Source organism: Bubalus bubalis, chromosome 19 (assembly GCF_019923935.1).
Source record: "Bubalus bubalis isolate 160015118507 breed Murrah chromosome 19, NDDB_SH_1, whole genome shotgun sequence".
Classification (NCBI taxonomy): Eukaryota; Metazoa; Chordata; class Mammalia; order Artiodactyla; family Bovidae; genus Bubalus; species Bubalus bubalis.
Window position 1 is genome coordinate 16,429,246 of NC_059175.1, and position 15,614 is coordinate 16,444,859.

At 44.1% G+C, this 15,614-nt stretch overlaps 2 long non-coding RNA genes across 6 annotated transcripts in view; one reads left to right on the top strand and one right to left on the bottom strand.

Annotated features, from left to right (window-relative positions):
* The window catches only part of LOC123330542, a 521,303-nt gene extending 507,522 nt beyond the window's left edge, over window positions 1–13,781 (bottom strand). For all 5 annotated transcript variants that reach the window (XR_006546541.2, XR_006640299.1, XR_006640300.1 and 2 more), the window contains exon 1: window positions 13,660–13,781. This is a non-coding gene — a long non-coding RNA (uncharacterized LOC123330542). The remainder of the gene's footprint in view (window positions 1–13,659) is intronic.
* A 111-nt stretch (window positions 13,782–13,892) lies between these two features.
* Window positions 13,893–15,364, top strand: LOC123330543. The gene is made up of 2 exons (XR_006546542.2): window positions 13,893–14,027; window positions 14,973–15,364. It is a non-coding gene; the product is annotated as an uncharacterized LOC123330543 (long non-coding RNA).
* The last annotated feature ends 250 nt before the right edge of the window (window positions 15,365–15,614 follow it).

Consider the following 15,614-nt stretch of genomic DNA (forward strand, 5'->3'; position numbering starts at 1 on the left):
ATTGATGCTTTTGAACTGTGGTGATGGAGAAGACTCTTGAGAGTCCCTTGGACTGCAAGGAGATCCAACCAGTCCATTCTGAAGGAGATCAGCTCTGGGATTTCTTTGGAGGGAATGATGCTGAAGCTGAAACTCCAGTACTTTGGCCACCTCATGCGAAGAGTTGACTCATTGGAGAAGACTCTGATGCTGGGAGGGATTGGGGGCAGGAGGCGAAGGGGAGGACAGAGGATGAGATGGCTGGATGGCATCACTGACTCGATGGATGTGAGTCTGAGTGAACTCTGGGAGTTGGTGATGGACAGGGAGGCCTGGTGTGCTGCGATTCATGGGGTCGCAAAGAGTTGGATGCGACTGAGCCACTGATCTGATGAATATTTTCTAGGTAGAGTTGATGCCTAGTTAGGCAAGTTGAGATGGTAGTAGGAATGTGAGTAGCCTTGAAAGGTATTTCTGTCACATTTAGTGAGTATTGTGCAAACTTTGTTCTCATACAGTATTAGTCAATTTATTTTATTAACTCTATTTCTCTTCAGTTGTTCAGTCATGTCTGACTCTTTGCAACCCCATGGATTTCTTAAACTGATGTTAAAATGAGTTTTCAATCTACAGCATATAATAAATGAGGCTAATGATTTGGAGATACAGTAACAAAAGCATCATATATATGGATTTTAATGTTTTCTCAGCTAATCCACTGTGGCTCAGCTGGTAAAGAATCCGCCTGCAATGCGAGAGACCTGGGTTCGATCCCTGGGTTGGGAAGATCCCCTGGAGAAGGGAACGGCTACCCACTCCAGTATTCTGGGCTGAAGAATTCCATGGATTGTAGAGTCCATGGGGTCGCAAAGGGTTGGACATGACTGAGTGACTTTCACTTTCACTTTTTCAGCTAATCCACAAAACAACAGTGACAGCATCTGCTTAGACACTTAAGCCACCTTGCACACTACAGCTTTCTGCCATTGAATACCATGCATTGTACATCTACCTTTATACAGCATCCACGGGGATTATCAGTCCACTTATAACCGATACCAATGACACCAGAGTACATGAAATGTCACATTTCTTTCCTTTTCTAAATCAAATTAAACCCAGTTCAAGCTCCAAGTGGCCAAGGTTGACAAGAAGAACAAGATCAATCAGATGTCAGCGATGCCTTATAAGAAAGGATCAAAAATTTTAAAACAGAAAAACCACAGAGCTTATAGAGTCTAAAAAACAGAGATAGCCCCAGGTTCTGGTAGTTCCTTCAAAGTCTGTCCATTTCTGGTGTCCATGGTTACCCATGTATCATTACAGTTCAGGCTCTGCCGTCTCTGGTGGTGGTGGGGATGGGAGGTACCTTCTGGTGCAATTAAGTGTCTTTCACTTCCTAAACTACCACCACATTCCTATACCCATCTCCAGGAATCTAACTGCATATCTCCAGAAAATGAATCACTGCTCCCCAACCTTCAATCATAAAATGTTCTATTAGTAAATCCTCTTAGACAATTTCATGAGATCATCATGGTGACATTTCACCTTTGGGAAGAAAGGCTTATCTCAAGAGTTGTTGAGAGGAAGAATGATAATGTTGCAAATTATAGTGGTCAGGGTAACAGTAGGAACTGTGAGAAATAAAACCCTCAATATTCATAGCTTAAAACAGTAGAGGACTTTCCTGGTGATACAAGTGGATAAGAACCCACCTACCAATGCAGGGGATAAGGGTTTGATCCCTGGTCTGGGAGGATTCCACGTGCCTCAGAGAAACTAAGCCTGTGTGCCATAGCTATTGAGCTTGGGCTTCCGAGTCCATGACCACAACTACTGAAGCCCGTGTGCCTAGAGCCTGTCCTCCTCGACAAGAGAAGCCACCGCAATGAGAGGCCCAAGCGCCTCAACAGAGTAGCCCATCACTGCAATTACAAAGAGTCCACGCATAGCAACAAAGACCCAGCACAGCCAAAAATAATTAAATATATTTATTTTAAAAATTAATAAAATTGAAGTAAAATAAAAAAATTTTTTAAAACAGTAGAAAACTATGGATTTTCCTGGTGTGCATCATGCTCTCTTTCCACTCAGTCATTCAGGAAGCCAGGCTGACAGAAGTTCAGCTGTTTTCAGCGTGGGCTTCCCAGGGTGCTCTGGGCATAGACATCCAGCAAACCAAAGGAGGAGGACAACACGGAGGTGGCGCTCTGCTTCCTGTCCACCCTGGCTCGACAGCGACACCCATCAACTCCCCTTACGTCCTAGCAGCAGAATTGAGTCACAGAACCTCACCCGGGAGCACGGGCACTGACAAATTCTATACGATGGGAGGGAAAGCATCTATTTTCATTGATAATTAGCCATTTCTACCACCAAATCATAGACAATCCAGATTTAAAATATATCGGTTCAGTTGTTCTTCCTAACTGGTAATGAGACTCTCCAAACAGCCAACAATTGGGAAGAGGGTGAAAAGCAAAAAAATCAACAGGATGAAGATTCTCCTGCATAATGGAGAATGATGGACAAGGAACGGGACAGAAGTTCATAGAGCAATCAAGCTGTGAAGAAGCATAAGTAGAGACTGCCTGGCTCATCTTACAATTAGAGCTGAACAAGGTTGTTAATTTTCCTAAACCACAAAGCTCATTAATAGCAGAAAAAGAAGAAAGAAATTGAAAAAAAAATCCTCATCCCTTGAGCCTTTGTCAGGTGCTTGCTCCACTAAGATTCAATTTTTCCACTTTTGGGGCCTTGTTTGTAACCCAAAGACATGGACCCAATTCTCTACAGTTAGAGCCGTGAGACTCCAGAATTGTCCCTTGGGAGGAAAGATGATGAGGAAGAGAAGTACATGCTCTCCCCCAATGATGCCGCTATGCACTTGCCGACTTCCGCATATGCCTGTAACCAGGGTATAACTTCACAGCCTAGTGTCAACAGTCGCCATACAGCCTCTGCTTTTCATGCTTCGTTCCCATCTTGAACCACATACACTTAATTTTGGAAAGTCATTTGTTGCCTTTTTGGCAGCATTCATACCCAAAACTGTAAATTTATTGCCAATAGGAACTTCTTTTAAAGTCACTGATGAGTCATGGGGAAAAAACCCTGAAATTTCTATTCAGGGAGGATTCTGCTTCATCACTAAATCGTGTTCCCCAGGGTGGCTTTCACTGCTTTTGGAGAAGTACACTGGTCACTGGCTCCTGTTCTTTATTCCTCACCTGAAGTCATTAGCTCAGTTTCTGATGCTAAAATTTGTTGCTACGGAAATAATTATTATTGTTTCAGAAGACAAAAGGATAATGGCTTCATGCACAACCTCATGAAGTAGCAGAAACTGATGAAAATCTAAGTAACAAAGATACTATTTTCATACTGAAGTTGTATTAGTAAAATGTGTTAGAGAAAGGAGTGAAGGAACAAGAGGAACTAAAATGTCACTTGAATATGTCTGCTGTTTCTTGAGTTTCTTTGTTAATCTATTTGGAAAAGTAGAATTATGCTATCAGCTGATGATCCCTCCAGAGAGCTCCAGAAGCTGCTGGGGTGAGGTACAATTTCAGAGAATTTACCTTTCAGAGTCTCTCTACCTTTGTTAGTAAAAGGCAACCTACAGCTTTTTCTATGTAACTTTTCTTTACAGGAGAAGATGCCAAGACAGCGAGAGAACCAGGAAGACGTAAAAAAATGACAGGATAATGAATGGAATTTCCCTGTTGATCATGCAAATTTCAGCTAAGGTCACAAAGCCACAGGTATTTTATACACCCCCCATTCTTAAGACAGCCACCAGCCACATCTCACCGCATTTACTAACTAGTGAGGGCAACTAACATAACATCCCCTTGCCCACTATACAGTGGTTCTCAAACATGGCTACACACTAAAATAAGCTGGAGAACTCTTCAAAAGCACTCATGCCTGAGCCCAATCAAGTCAGGATCTTTGTGGTTGGGCCCAAACACTAACAGTCTTTTAAAGGCTTCCCTGGTGATTCTAACACACAGCCAGCTTGCAGAACCACTGATCCACAAGGACAAAAGACTCGAATCTTTGGAGGTGTACAATATCTGTTTGTCTTGAATGCTCTGGCTTTTCCCTCTCTTTCTGGGCCCAGGTCAGGGAACTCTGCACTGAAGATGCCTCTAGCTATGCTCCCGAAAGGACCCACTCACCTACCTCAAAGGGGAACAGCATGTGGATACCAGCACTTGGCAGTTGTGGACGCCCGGAGAAGGACCGCAATAGCAGCAGTGAAATCAAAAGGCTTTGGCTCTTTTCTGAAATCTCTCTCATTTGTCCAGCCCACCAGGAGGAGATAAAAGCAGAAAAGGGAGGAAGAAGAAAAAGACGGTACCCCTTTCACCGCTAATACAAATACCTCAAGCTGAGGCCTGGCTGGCTGGGGGCCACTACATTGGATGTGACATTTAAGTTTCAACATAGACCAGATAAGACGGGACTTTTCAATATCTGAAAATGACTAAAAACGTTGAATCTTCCCAAGATGTTAATCAAGGATACAAAAGAAAAGTGATTCAAAAAAGGGTGTTTTTAAAAAAGTGATAGGAGAAAAATAAACCACCTCATATTTGAATCCCACTTGAGATGTTCTATAAACCACTTGATGACTATAATTCCTATATGAATTAATCGCATCACAACATGAGGATGCACAAAGCAATGACTTATAGAACCTCCCATATTCCCTCTTCCAGTGATTCTATCATAGGTAAGATACCAAAGGATTAAAAAACCAAAAAAACAAAAAAAAAAAAAAAAAAAAAGGCTACTTTCAAAAAAAAAGAGGAAATTCCAAACCCTCCTCCACTTTCTATACCTAACCAAAGAAAGGAGTTATTCTGTTTGCAGGGGTGGTACCCTTGGGGTCATCTTACTCTTCTGAAATGTATGGATCAGAAGCAACAACTGGGAGTCACCTGCTGAAGCTGCTGGAGTGACTGGTGGCATGATCACTAGAATGGAAGCTAGACCTAAAGGTAACAGAGAGCTACATGTCCATTCAGAACGGCCCACTCCATGGCTGTGAACATGGAAGGTTATGTAATTCATTGTAAGTCACTCTTTCTTATTCACTTCCTAGTTGTAATTTACTCATGGGTGAGAGATGAAGGAAAAGTCCTAGAGACCTACACCCATCTACAAAAGTATAGGCCACCATGCAGCTCCCTGGATAAAGGTACTGACTCTAAGTAGTTGACCGAGCTGTCCCCGGGAAGGCCATTTTGGCAAGGACATAGGTGATGGCTTCATCAATAGCACAAGCTTACATTTCTTCACACAATACATGAAACAATCTTTTTATTACTCTCCTCAGGAAAAGAAAATCTCTTTCCACAATCAAGTCCAAAGATCACTGGGTGTTAACTGAGAGGTATCCCATCAGCTTGCCATTTGTATTCTTTTCAACCAATTTGGAATTGCTTTCCCAATTACTAATGAATGGCTAAAACCCAAAAGGATGGATGTCATCTCTTAGAAGGCTCAAAATTAACTATTCATTTCCTAAGATGGATTCCATCCTATTAGTATGTTGCTGCTGCTGCTGCTGCTAAGTCGCTTCAGTTGTGTCCAACTCTGTGCAACCCCATAGATGGCAGCCCACCAGGCTCCCCCATCCCTGGGATTCTCCAGGCAAGAACACTGGAGTGGGTTGCCATTTCCTTCTCCAATGCATGAAAGTGAAAAGTGAAAGTGAAGTCGCGCAGTAGTATAGTATGTGTTAAATAAATCTATATGTTGGGTAGATGGATAGATGGGTGAATGAATGGACTAAAGATCAAACAAATGAACAGAGAACACCCATGTTCAAGTTCAGGCAAGCCTAGAGCAATGCTGGGTGGGGCTTGGGGCCCCAGGAAAGTAAGAAAAGGAAAGAGACACCACAGGAGAAAGAGATTTAGAAACAAATTTTACATCATGATTTTGCCCAGTACTATGTTATAATAATAATAATAATAAAAAATATTGAGGCACAGTTAAGTGCCACCCCTTCATAATGAATAAATTTTAATAGTTTCCTTGCTTAATGAAACAAAATTTTAAAAACCCTGGTTTGGTCTTAAAAGGTAACCCAGCCTTAGTCTTCCCATTTAAAGCTATCAGACATTTTTTCCCCTCTCAGTCCACAGCTGGCAAATTGCAAAGTTTTAGGGTCTGAACCAGATATAAACAACTTTATACATAATGAAATTTCAACTAAGCAATTTCTCTGAACTCAAAGATTACTCACAAATTAGGCACAGCCTATAAGTCAACTTTTGATAAAATTAATTTTGAATAGCCTTGTCTAGACAGGCCTGTGCATTTGAGGGTTTTGACAATGTTGAATGCTGAATTTGTGATTTTAAATCTGAGTTCTGGTTATTTTAGGCTATTCCTATCTCCTTGATGGCACTGTAATGAAATAACTTCAGAGGGTTTGTGTTTTTGTTTTTTTTTTTTTCTTTTTTGGGGGTTTCTAGCAAAAAAATTTCTCATTTGTAGAAATTTTCCATTACTTAACACATGTATCCATCTTCCTAAAAATCAGTTAATAAGAGTATTTATCAATATATAGAGAGTAGAAGCTAACTACCCAACTTATATCCTCATAAATTAAAAATTACTCTGATTTTCCAATTTCCTGGAAATCAACATATAATTCATCTGATGATGGATGCACAGCCATAAACCATTAACAACATACTCTTCAATCTCTGACTGGGTAATGGATTCATCCATTCCTGGTGAGAGGCAGGAAATGGAAAAGGCCATTCTAACTGGATGCCTCCGGTTCCAGGGACCCATTTGGACGATTTAAGAAGTTTCCACAAAAGCCAAGATTCTAAAATAAATATTCCGATAGTCTGAATACCACATCTGAGCCATTCCTTCTCTAATTGCATTTTGGCAATAAAGGCTCTGAAAGATAGACACAGACCACCTTGAACCCTCTTTGTCAAAAATGGAGGCACGGCGAAGCAAAATGCCCCATAGGAGACCATCTGCTGGGAGAAAGGATCTCTGATGCTCTCCCTCCTACAGGTTTCCTGCGTTACCTCCTGCTCCTGACACCCAGCACAGAGGCTTCTGTGTGGTCTGTCTTCAGGCTACTTGCTGGGCAGGACAGCCTGCCGTTCTCTCCCCCCACACCACCCCTGTTCAGGCAGCCCCGGCAGAGTAGCTCTGTATCCCTTGGCACATCTCCAGGCAGTCTTCCCCTCCCGCACCGGCCTGTGGCTTTAACTTGTTCAGTCTCTGCTGTGTAACATTCCATTGTGTGAACACACCACAACCCATTCATCAGATTGCTGAGGAAGGTTTGAGAAACTTTGAGTTTGGAGTTATCACACATAATGCCACTACGAATGTGCTTGCACATAATTTTTGTGCACATATGCACTCATATCTGTTATCTATATACCTAAGTCATTGCCTTATGACTGATAAAGAGGAATCAATGGAGTTCTCTGCCTAGAGGCTGTCTGTTTAGCTCATTTCTATTGAATTATATATGACAGCATCTTTTGTTCCTATTGACTGGTTCCAGAGTGGACTGAGGAAACATTACGGCCTGCGGAGAACTCAGCTCAGCTGGAAAGGGAATGGCAAGGCCATCCCAGTGGGCTCATTTAGTTAAAATGGGATTTTCTGAAAGAGAACAGCACCTATCATGAACAGAAATGAGCTATGTGATGAGGTAGATTTGCTGGAAGAGACTAGAATTCCAGGGGGATACATAGAGCATGAAAGTGTGGATCCAACCTGCCACCTGCCCAGCTAAACAAAGAGCCTGGGAAGTAGCATGAAAGGCCAAACGTTTATATAAGATACCACCACCGGCCACACTCTGCTGTGTGCTTTGTGTTGTTTTACTGCCTAACTTTCTGTTCATCACTGAAGCCAAAGCAGGAGGAAACAACTAGAAAACAGCACATGCAGAATTCAGGCAAGGTGTTCCCCGTAGCTCTCTGACAGGCTTAAAAAGGACTAACAGGGGAAGCCACAGTCTCCTCTTTAGGAGAATTTTTAAAACAGGATCACCTCCTTTGAAACCATCCAGCCAAACGCCTTGGGAGTCAAAGAATAACCGGAAGAACAGCAAAGCTTCCTCAGACCTCCTCACTGTGTCTGGACCCCAGGCACAGAAATACAGAATGAGTATTTACATGCCAGAGTCGGCTTTACATGATAGCTGCACGTCCAGTCTGCCAGCCTAGTGGTGAGTTTCTATTCCTTTTCCCTGTGGAGGTTTATCTCAGGCAGGTTCCCAAGCTTCTCTGCAGACACTCAATGCTCCTCTTGCTGCCACCCTCTACTTGTACCTCTACTTGTTTTGATGACTCACTTTGCTATACACTGAAGGGCTGCAAAATAAAAATCAACGTATGCCCATCAACAGAGCTTTAGAAACCATCCTGCTTTCTCAGCTTTGACTATAAAGGGAAAATCACTCACGGCCTAAAAATGTACTAAGTAGAAAGGCTGATAATGTAGAGGCTAAGCTTTGATTGAATCCCAGCCATTGCCAGCTGGTCTTATCTCAAAGCAGAGTGAGCCAGGTATCTCCCCAGGGATTATCTTCCCTCATTCCAAATAATGAAGTGCCAAAGAAGGGGCAACCGGGAGCTGCTGACTCATCCACAAAAATTTAAGGCTGGAAGATGTATAGACTCAGACCTCACAGCCCTTATCCTGATGTTGTTGTTCAGCCGCTAAGTCGTGTCTGACTCCTTGTGACCCCATGGGCTGCAGCACGCCAGGCTTCACTGTCCTTCACTCTGTCCCAGGGGGCATTTGAATCTGAAGGAGCAGTTGGGGAGGGGTTCCCATGGTGTTCTGATTTGATGAGCATGGCTAACAGATGACCTGACCAGAAACATCCTCCCTGACCCCAATCACCACAGACACGGGGACACTCTATTTTGAGCCCCTTGCTGGGTTCCAGAAGACTTCTTTTTGAAAGCAGGAGGTAGGGAGAGTCGTACATGCTATTAGCAGACACCGACAATGGCATAGCCATGTCAATCAGATTATCTGGTGTCTATACCTAAGAGCAGTCCCTGGGGAAGAATAAAGGTTGACTTGGAGAAGACAACAGGGAAGTTAAGGCCAAAGCAAAAAAGTCAAGTCCCAAAGGAAAACACCAGTTCACCCTGGATTATCCTTGTATTCATCTCTTGAAAATGACAATCCAAAAGTAAGCCAACTTTGAGCTTTCAGGGTCTGTCACTGCCTCCTGACAGCCTGTCCCTGGGCATAGGTAGGGAAGAAGATGGACAAGTCTTTATCACGTTAGTTATGTGATGACAGGTCTTATCAACACTGCTATCCATCCGGAGGGAAACACTGCTTATGAAAGTTGACATCTCTGCTATCCGTATAGACTCTCCACGGCAAGAACCATTTCACTTAGCAGAAGTCCAAGAATCTCTTCCCATTCTTAGCAAAACTTTTCTAGAGCTAAAGAGATACTTCTAACTCGTATCCCAAATCGCCTAGGTTTTCACAAGTGGTGTAACTATCTGGCTCACTAACGACTCTCTCTAACCTTGGATAGCATTATCTGTCCCTCAAAGCCTTTCCTCTTCCAAGATTGATACAAAGGACTTGGACCTACCTGTGCACACCTGAGACCCTCTCCTTCCTCCCACTTCATGAGTTGGAGGCTTCCTTTCTCAAAATCCCTAAGTCATTTCTTGATTTTCCTTTCAAGCAGTTTTCTAAAACACTTCTCTACTTAGAAAATGGGTAAAGAGTACATGTGAATCCTTCCCATAAAGAAAATTCCCATAAGCTTTCCTGACTCCAGCCACACGCCTGCCATCGTATTTTGGCTCCACTGGGCTTGAAACAGTCACCATAGTCGCCCTCAGAACTGTGTGTCTGCTCTCTTCCCTCTTGATGACCTGAGAGTGCCATTTCAGACCTCAAGATAGGCATTTCCTACCCGTGTCTTCCTTGGTCCTAACAGCCCTGCCCCATAGAAATACAATGTGAGCCATAATCTATAGGTTCAAATTTTCCATAGCCACATTACAAAGAAAAAGAAGGGGTGAGATTAACTTTAATTTAACCCAATATATCCAAATATCAACAATGTCATCAAGGTAATAAAACCAGATATTTTACATTCTTTCTAGTAACTCTTCAGAATGTATTTTATAACACATTTCCATTTGAATGCTTACATTTTCATTGGAAGACTTTGGTCTGTATTTGGGTTTCACAAAATTTACAATGGAAAAGTAGATTCAATAGAAAAGTAGATCCAAATGGACCCAAAAGTTTTCCAATAAGTGAATCAGTATCAGGTTTTAAATTTACATTTAAATTAATTAAAACAAAAACTTTAGTTTCACTGTAGCCTCCCCAGAGACTGCTCCTTCTCCTGCGCTCCGTGTAACTTCACAATCAGTTGGCAGTATTGCATTTCTCCTGTTCATCAATGACATTCCTGAATATACTTACAAAATGCCTTTCTCTGAGGTTCATACCATCTTCTCCCCACCATCACCTGACCTCCCAGGCATTTCTCCCCATTGGTCAGACCCTGGCACCTGGCTCTCCCCTCCTCCACCTCCAGTCCTTCCATTCTGGATAATCCCAGGGCTGTGTAATGTCCTAGCCAACATCTGGCCTCAGAATTTGCTGACCCCGAATTTCAGTGACCATCGATTTATTTCTATTTCAGCCACCCATATCCACAACTACCTTCTAGATTTTGTCATAACCCTGACCTCCTCCAAATCTCAAACCAAGTGCTTACTCCACCCCGTTATCTCCACTCCCCAAACTTCTGGTCCTTCCATTCTCCTGACTTTATACAAACACATAGTCCCCAGAGAAACCCCTTTCCTCCCAGCCCTCTGTCCTAAGCCCTGACCTCACAGCACAGGGAGAGGGTGAGGAGTAGAGTTCCTGACACTGGATTCTGACATTGCACAGAACTGCTACTTACAAGCTCTGTAGCCTTGGGCAAATTATTCAACTTCCCTGCACCCTGCTTTCTCCCTGTCTAAAATAAGGATAAAAACTCTGTCAAGATAGTTCTGTAAGACTCAAACATAAAGCACTTAATATCATGCAGCCAAATACATCCATTAAATAAAGTTTTCTCCCGGGCCAGGGTAGGACTGTTCCCAGCTCACACCACTGTTCTTTTCCTTTGTCCTTCTGCCCCACCCATACCCAAGCACAACCATACCCAGATCAGTGCTGCTGCCTTTCTGGTCATCCATACCCAAGCCAACTAAGCCTCCTGGACAAACGGACAGAGTGGTGCCATCACAATGCTATGCTTCTAATGTCAACACTCCTGCCTGAACAATTCACTAGCCTCCGGTCAGCTCCTCTGCCACACCTAGTGGCCCTTCAGTCAGCCCACACATGGCAGGCTCTTCCCCAGTCAGAACTGAAGGCTATGAAGGCCAGGTAAGCACTGTTGCTGCCGCTGCTGCTGCTAAGTTGCTTCAGTCGTGTCCGACTCTGTGCGACCCCATAGACGGCAGCCCACCAGGCTCCCCCGTCCCTGGGATTCTCCAGGCAAGAACACTGGAGTGGGTTGCCATTGCCTTCTCCAATGCATGAAAGTGAAAAGGGAAAGTGAAGTCGCTCAGTCGTGTCCGACTCTTAGTGACCCCATGGACTGCAGCCTACCAGGCTCCTCCACCCATGGGATTTTCCAGGCAAGAGTACTGGAGTGGGTTGCCATTGCCTTCTCCCAGGTAAGCACTAGCAAATCTCTACTGAGAAGTTTGGGGGAAACTGAACACTAGTCAGGAAACTAATGAGTGTTTTTTTCCCTTTTGCTGGATGTCAAACTGTCATAACAGTTAGGTTATAAAAGAAACTCTAAGTGGCTTCTACCAAGCCTAACCCATCTCTGGGGCATCAGATTCAAGGAACTAGGATTCTGTAGTCTGAACAGAACAGTTGGTGAAGCAAAAGCCCCAGTTAAAGAGGACATGGAAATGAAGTTGGAGGAAGAAAGGAGTTTCCTTAAGAAGACAGTGAGATTCTTAGAAGACAAGTCAGGCAAATTCAAAAGAGAGGCATCACTGTGCCTATGTTTAAACATGGCACAATAGCATGAATGACTACCCTAAAGCTGTCCACACCCAGAACCTGTGAGGATAACAAATGGGACAAAAGGGATTAAGCAGGTGAGATTAAATTAAGGATATTGAGATGGGGGAAATCTCCTGCATCATGTGATACACCCCAAACATAATCACAAGTCCTCATAAGAGGGAAGCAAAGGGAGATTTGATGCTGAAGTAGGATATGCCGCAATAAAAAGAGATTAGAATGATGTGAGGAAGGGATTGTGAGCTCAGGAATGCCATCGCAGCCCCAGAAGCTCAGCCTGTCAAGGACATGATTTTTCCCTAGGGCGGAGAGAAGGACCCAGCCCTGCCCATCCCCTCCCTCTAGTCCAGTGAGACTTACTGGGGTTTCTGCACCAGCTATGAGAGAACAAGCTACTATTTCAAGCTATTGGTTACAAAGTAATTTGTTACAGCAGCAAGAAGAATCTTAACACCCAGTGGTACTACGGAAAACCTCCAGGGTTACAGGAATATTTCAAAGTAACAAGTTAGGCCTGTCCCATGAGGGAACACACACTCAGGTTTGGTTCTTAGGGCTTCAGCCTCTTTTCCCCTGCCCAGTGAGGAGACACCATGATGAAGAGTCATCAGCCAGGCCTGGGTTCAATGTTGCTCTAACAATTGATGCCTCTGGAAGAAAGCAGCCTGCTCAGAAACAGGAGTGAGCCAGATCTGTTCAGAAAAACAGATACTTTAGGTACTCCCAGAATTAATTGACTTATCACATATCTCTAACTACTGGGGACCCCATAAGGACCTGGAAAGGGTATGTCAGGAAAAAAAAAGTCTATATAGGTCTGTTATAGGCTGGCTTGTGTTCCCCTCAAATTCATATGCTGAAGTCCTAACACCCAGGACCTCAAAACATAACCTTCTTTGGAAATGGGTCATTGCAGATGTCATCAGTTATGATGAGATCTTACTAGAATAGGGTGAACCCCTACTGCAATAAGACCAGTGTTCTCGTAAAACGGAGAAATCTGGCCACAAAGACATACAAGAGAATATCACACGAAGACCGGAGTTACGCTGCCAAATGCAGAAGAAATACCAGAAGGGGAGTGGGGGGGCTGCCTGGAGGGGTCCTTCCTGGTGCCTCCAGAGGAAGCTTGGCCCTGCTGACACCGGACCTCAGACTCTGGCCACCGGAACTGTGAGAAAATAAACCCTGTTGTCTGAGCCACTCAGGTTGCCATGCACCGCTATGGCAGCCCTGACACCCTAACACAAACTCCCGAAGGAAAAAGAGAAGGACAGAGCGCTCCCTGGTTTAACAGACGGCGCTGGCCTGACGCAGGGTAAAGAATGAACAGGACGGAGCTGGTTCAACCAAAGCTCAGCTGGACCTGTTTGCAAGGGAGGCAGCAAGGAGAGAGGCCAAGGCGGGAGGAAGACGCACCTTCCATGCTGCAGACAAAAGGGCTGATGGGGCGTTTCTGCTGCCTGAGGAGGCCAGGCCCCAAGCCTGGAAAGAATCAGAAGCTAAGTAAAGGGAAGTTTGGGGGTCAGTGGGGTGTTCATGAGTCCCTGGGGTGCAAATTTCAGAAATACTAACCTTGGATTTCTTTCAGGAATATGAGGGTGGTCCTCTGGCTCAGGGAACTGTGGGCGTCAAGCAGCTCCGGTGGCCCGTACGTCCCGGGAATTACGGAGCAGCCCCCAGAGCCCTGGTGGCATGTGTGGCTCTCCTTCCATCTCTCTGGGCACCAGGGCCACGACTCAGAAGGCGCTGGAATCTGCCCAGGATGAAGACGGTTCAGGAGAGATGGCACGGTGGAGACTGTAGAAAATCATTCACGTCCAACTTTACTAAGAAGTTCCTTGTGAAACACCTCGCTTCCCATCATGGCACAACCACGTTAAAAAACGCCACCTCTGCTGAGAAACCACCCTTACAAAATGCAGGGAGCTTGCTCCTGCAAGGTAATCACAGGTCTACAACCACAGCTCTCAGAGGAGAAAAGAGCAGTTCATGTTAAGAGTTAGAAAAGAATTTCACTTGAGTGGAAAAAAGCTGACTTTGCAACCAGATTAGAGGCTGGTTGAAGGAGGGCGAGACCTTGATCGAGTGGAACTCCCACTGTGACCCTGGGCTTTCTCCCGGATTCCTTCAGAGGTTGTGGGTGGAAGCCTGGGGGATTGTTGAGTCACCACCAACCCCTGTCTCCAGTTATGGCCACTCCCTCCCTCAGCCTGCGGGCTCACGGGGCTAGAAGCCTCTTCTCGTGCATTTAGAACAGTCCCCAGGTGTTCCGTGTTCCTTACTGCCAGAAAGAGAGGCCCGGAGCCGCACCAGCTGTAAGCATTAGCCCCCAGGACCATCCTTCAGAGCATCAGATACAAGGAACACCCCTTGACTGCAGTCCACTCAGGTCAGGGCTGAGGCTTTTTAACCTTCATTAGCCCAATTTTGATGCACTGCAGGTGAGGGAAATCAAGAACTTGGGTTTTTGGTCCAGAGAATATTCTAATATTCTGGCTTTGTTTTATGCACTGTATAATTCACATGCCAGAGACATTATCCTGTCCTTTCGGATTTAAAACACCTAATCCAGGTCTCCTCTCGCACACCACCCACTACCAGAGGACTGCTAGCAGGTCACTACCAGCCCTCAAGTTCTGTTCCCTTCAGACTCGCCACCTCCTATGAGTCATTTTCACGGCTGTTTTCCTGGAAATTAATCATTTTCTCTTGAATTCTCCAGCAACTTTGACATTGCCTCCACCAAACCAAAATAAAACCCAAATGCCACTCACCTATCTTAAGCACATGTACCCTGAGGTTGCAGGCGGTTAAAAGTGTTAGCAGTGTGGTGAAGCTAACACATGATTTTAAAGTGAATACTAAAAATCCTTGTTTTTAAAAAGGCTTGCTCACTTCTCCCCTCGGAAGACCTTGGAGTTCACCTCTTCCACACGCTCCAAGCCTCCCTGCACACCAACACCAAGCTGGGTGTCCTGTGAAGGTCCTACTTCTCCCGATACATGCCTCCAGCCAAACCTTCCTTAAGCTACTTACAAAGGTTTTCCTAAGACGACACCCTCCCGGAGATATTTTCTGATGCCAATTACTAAGATGACAAGTTTTCCACCCCAATACTATTCCAATCTAGGTTACACTGGCTCTTTAGATTATTTTTTTTAATTCTGCCTGTTTTTCCTTACTTTAAAAAACCAATAAATGTAATTTGTTCTATATTTTAGTTTACTGCTGCATTTGGCTCAAGTTTCTGTTTATAAATAAACCTACTCTGGTTCAACTACATCATGCATCTTTGCCTTATATCATGTTTTGACAGATTTTCACAAAGTTTAAAGGGACTATGAAGCCACCAGCTGCCTCCACTTCAAACTTATCTTAAGGAGTTACATTTTATTCTTGCAATAACAACCCACAAAAGGGGTACTTATGAAAATCTTTCATTTCTACATAAGATTAAAATTTTTTTCAGTCCCATTTGAAAGTAATTGTATTAGAGTGTGAGTGCTCAGTTGCTCATTTGTGTCTGA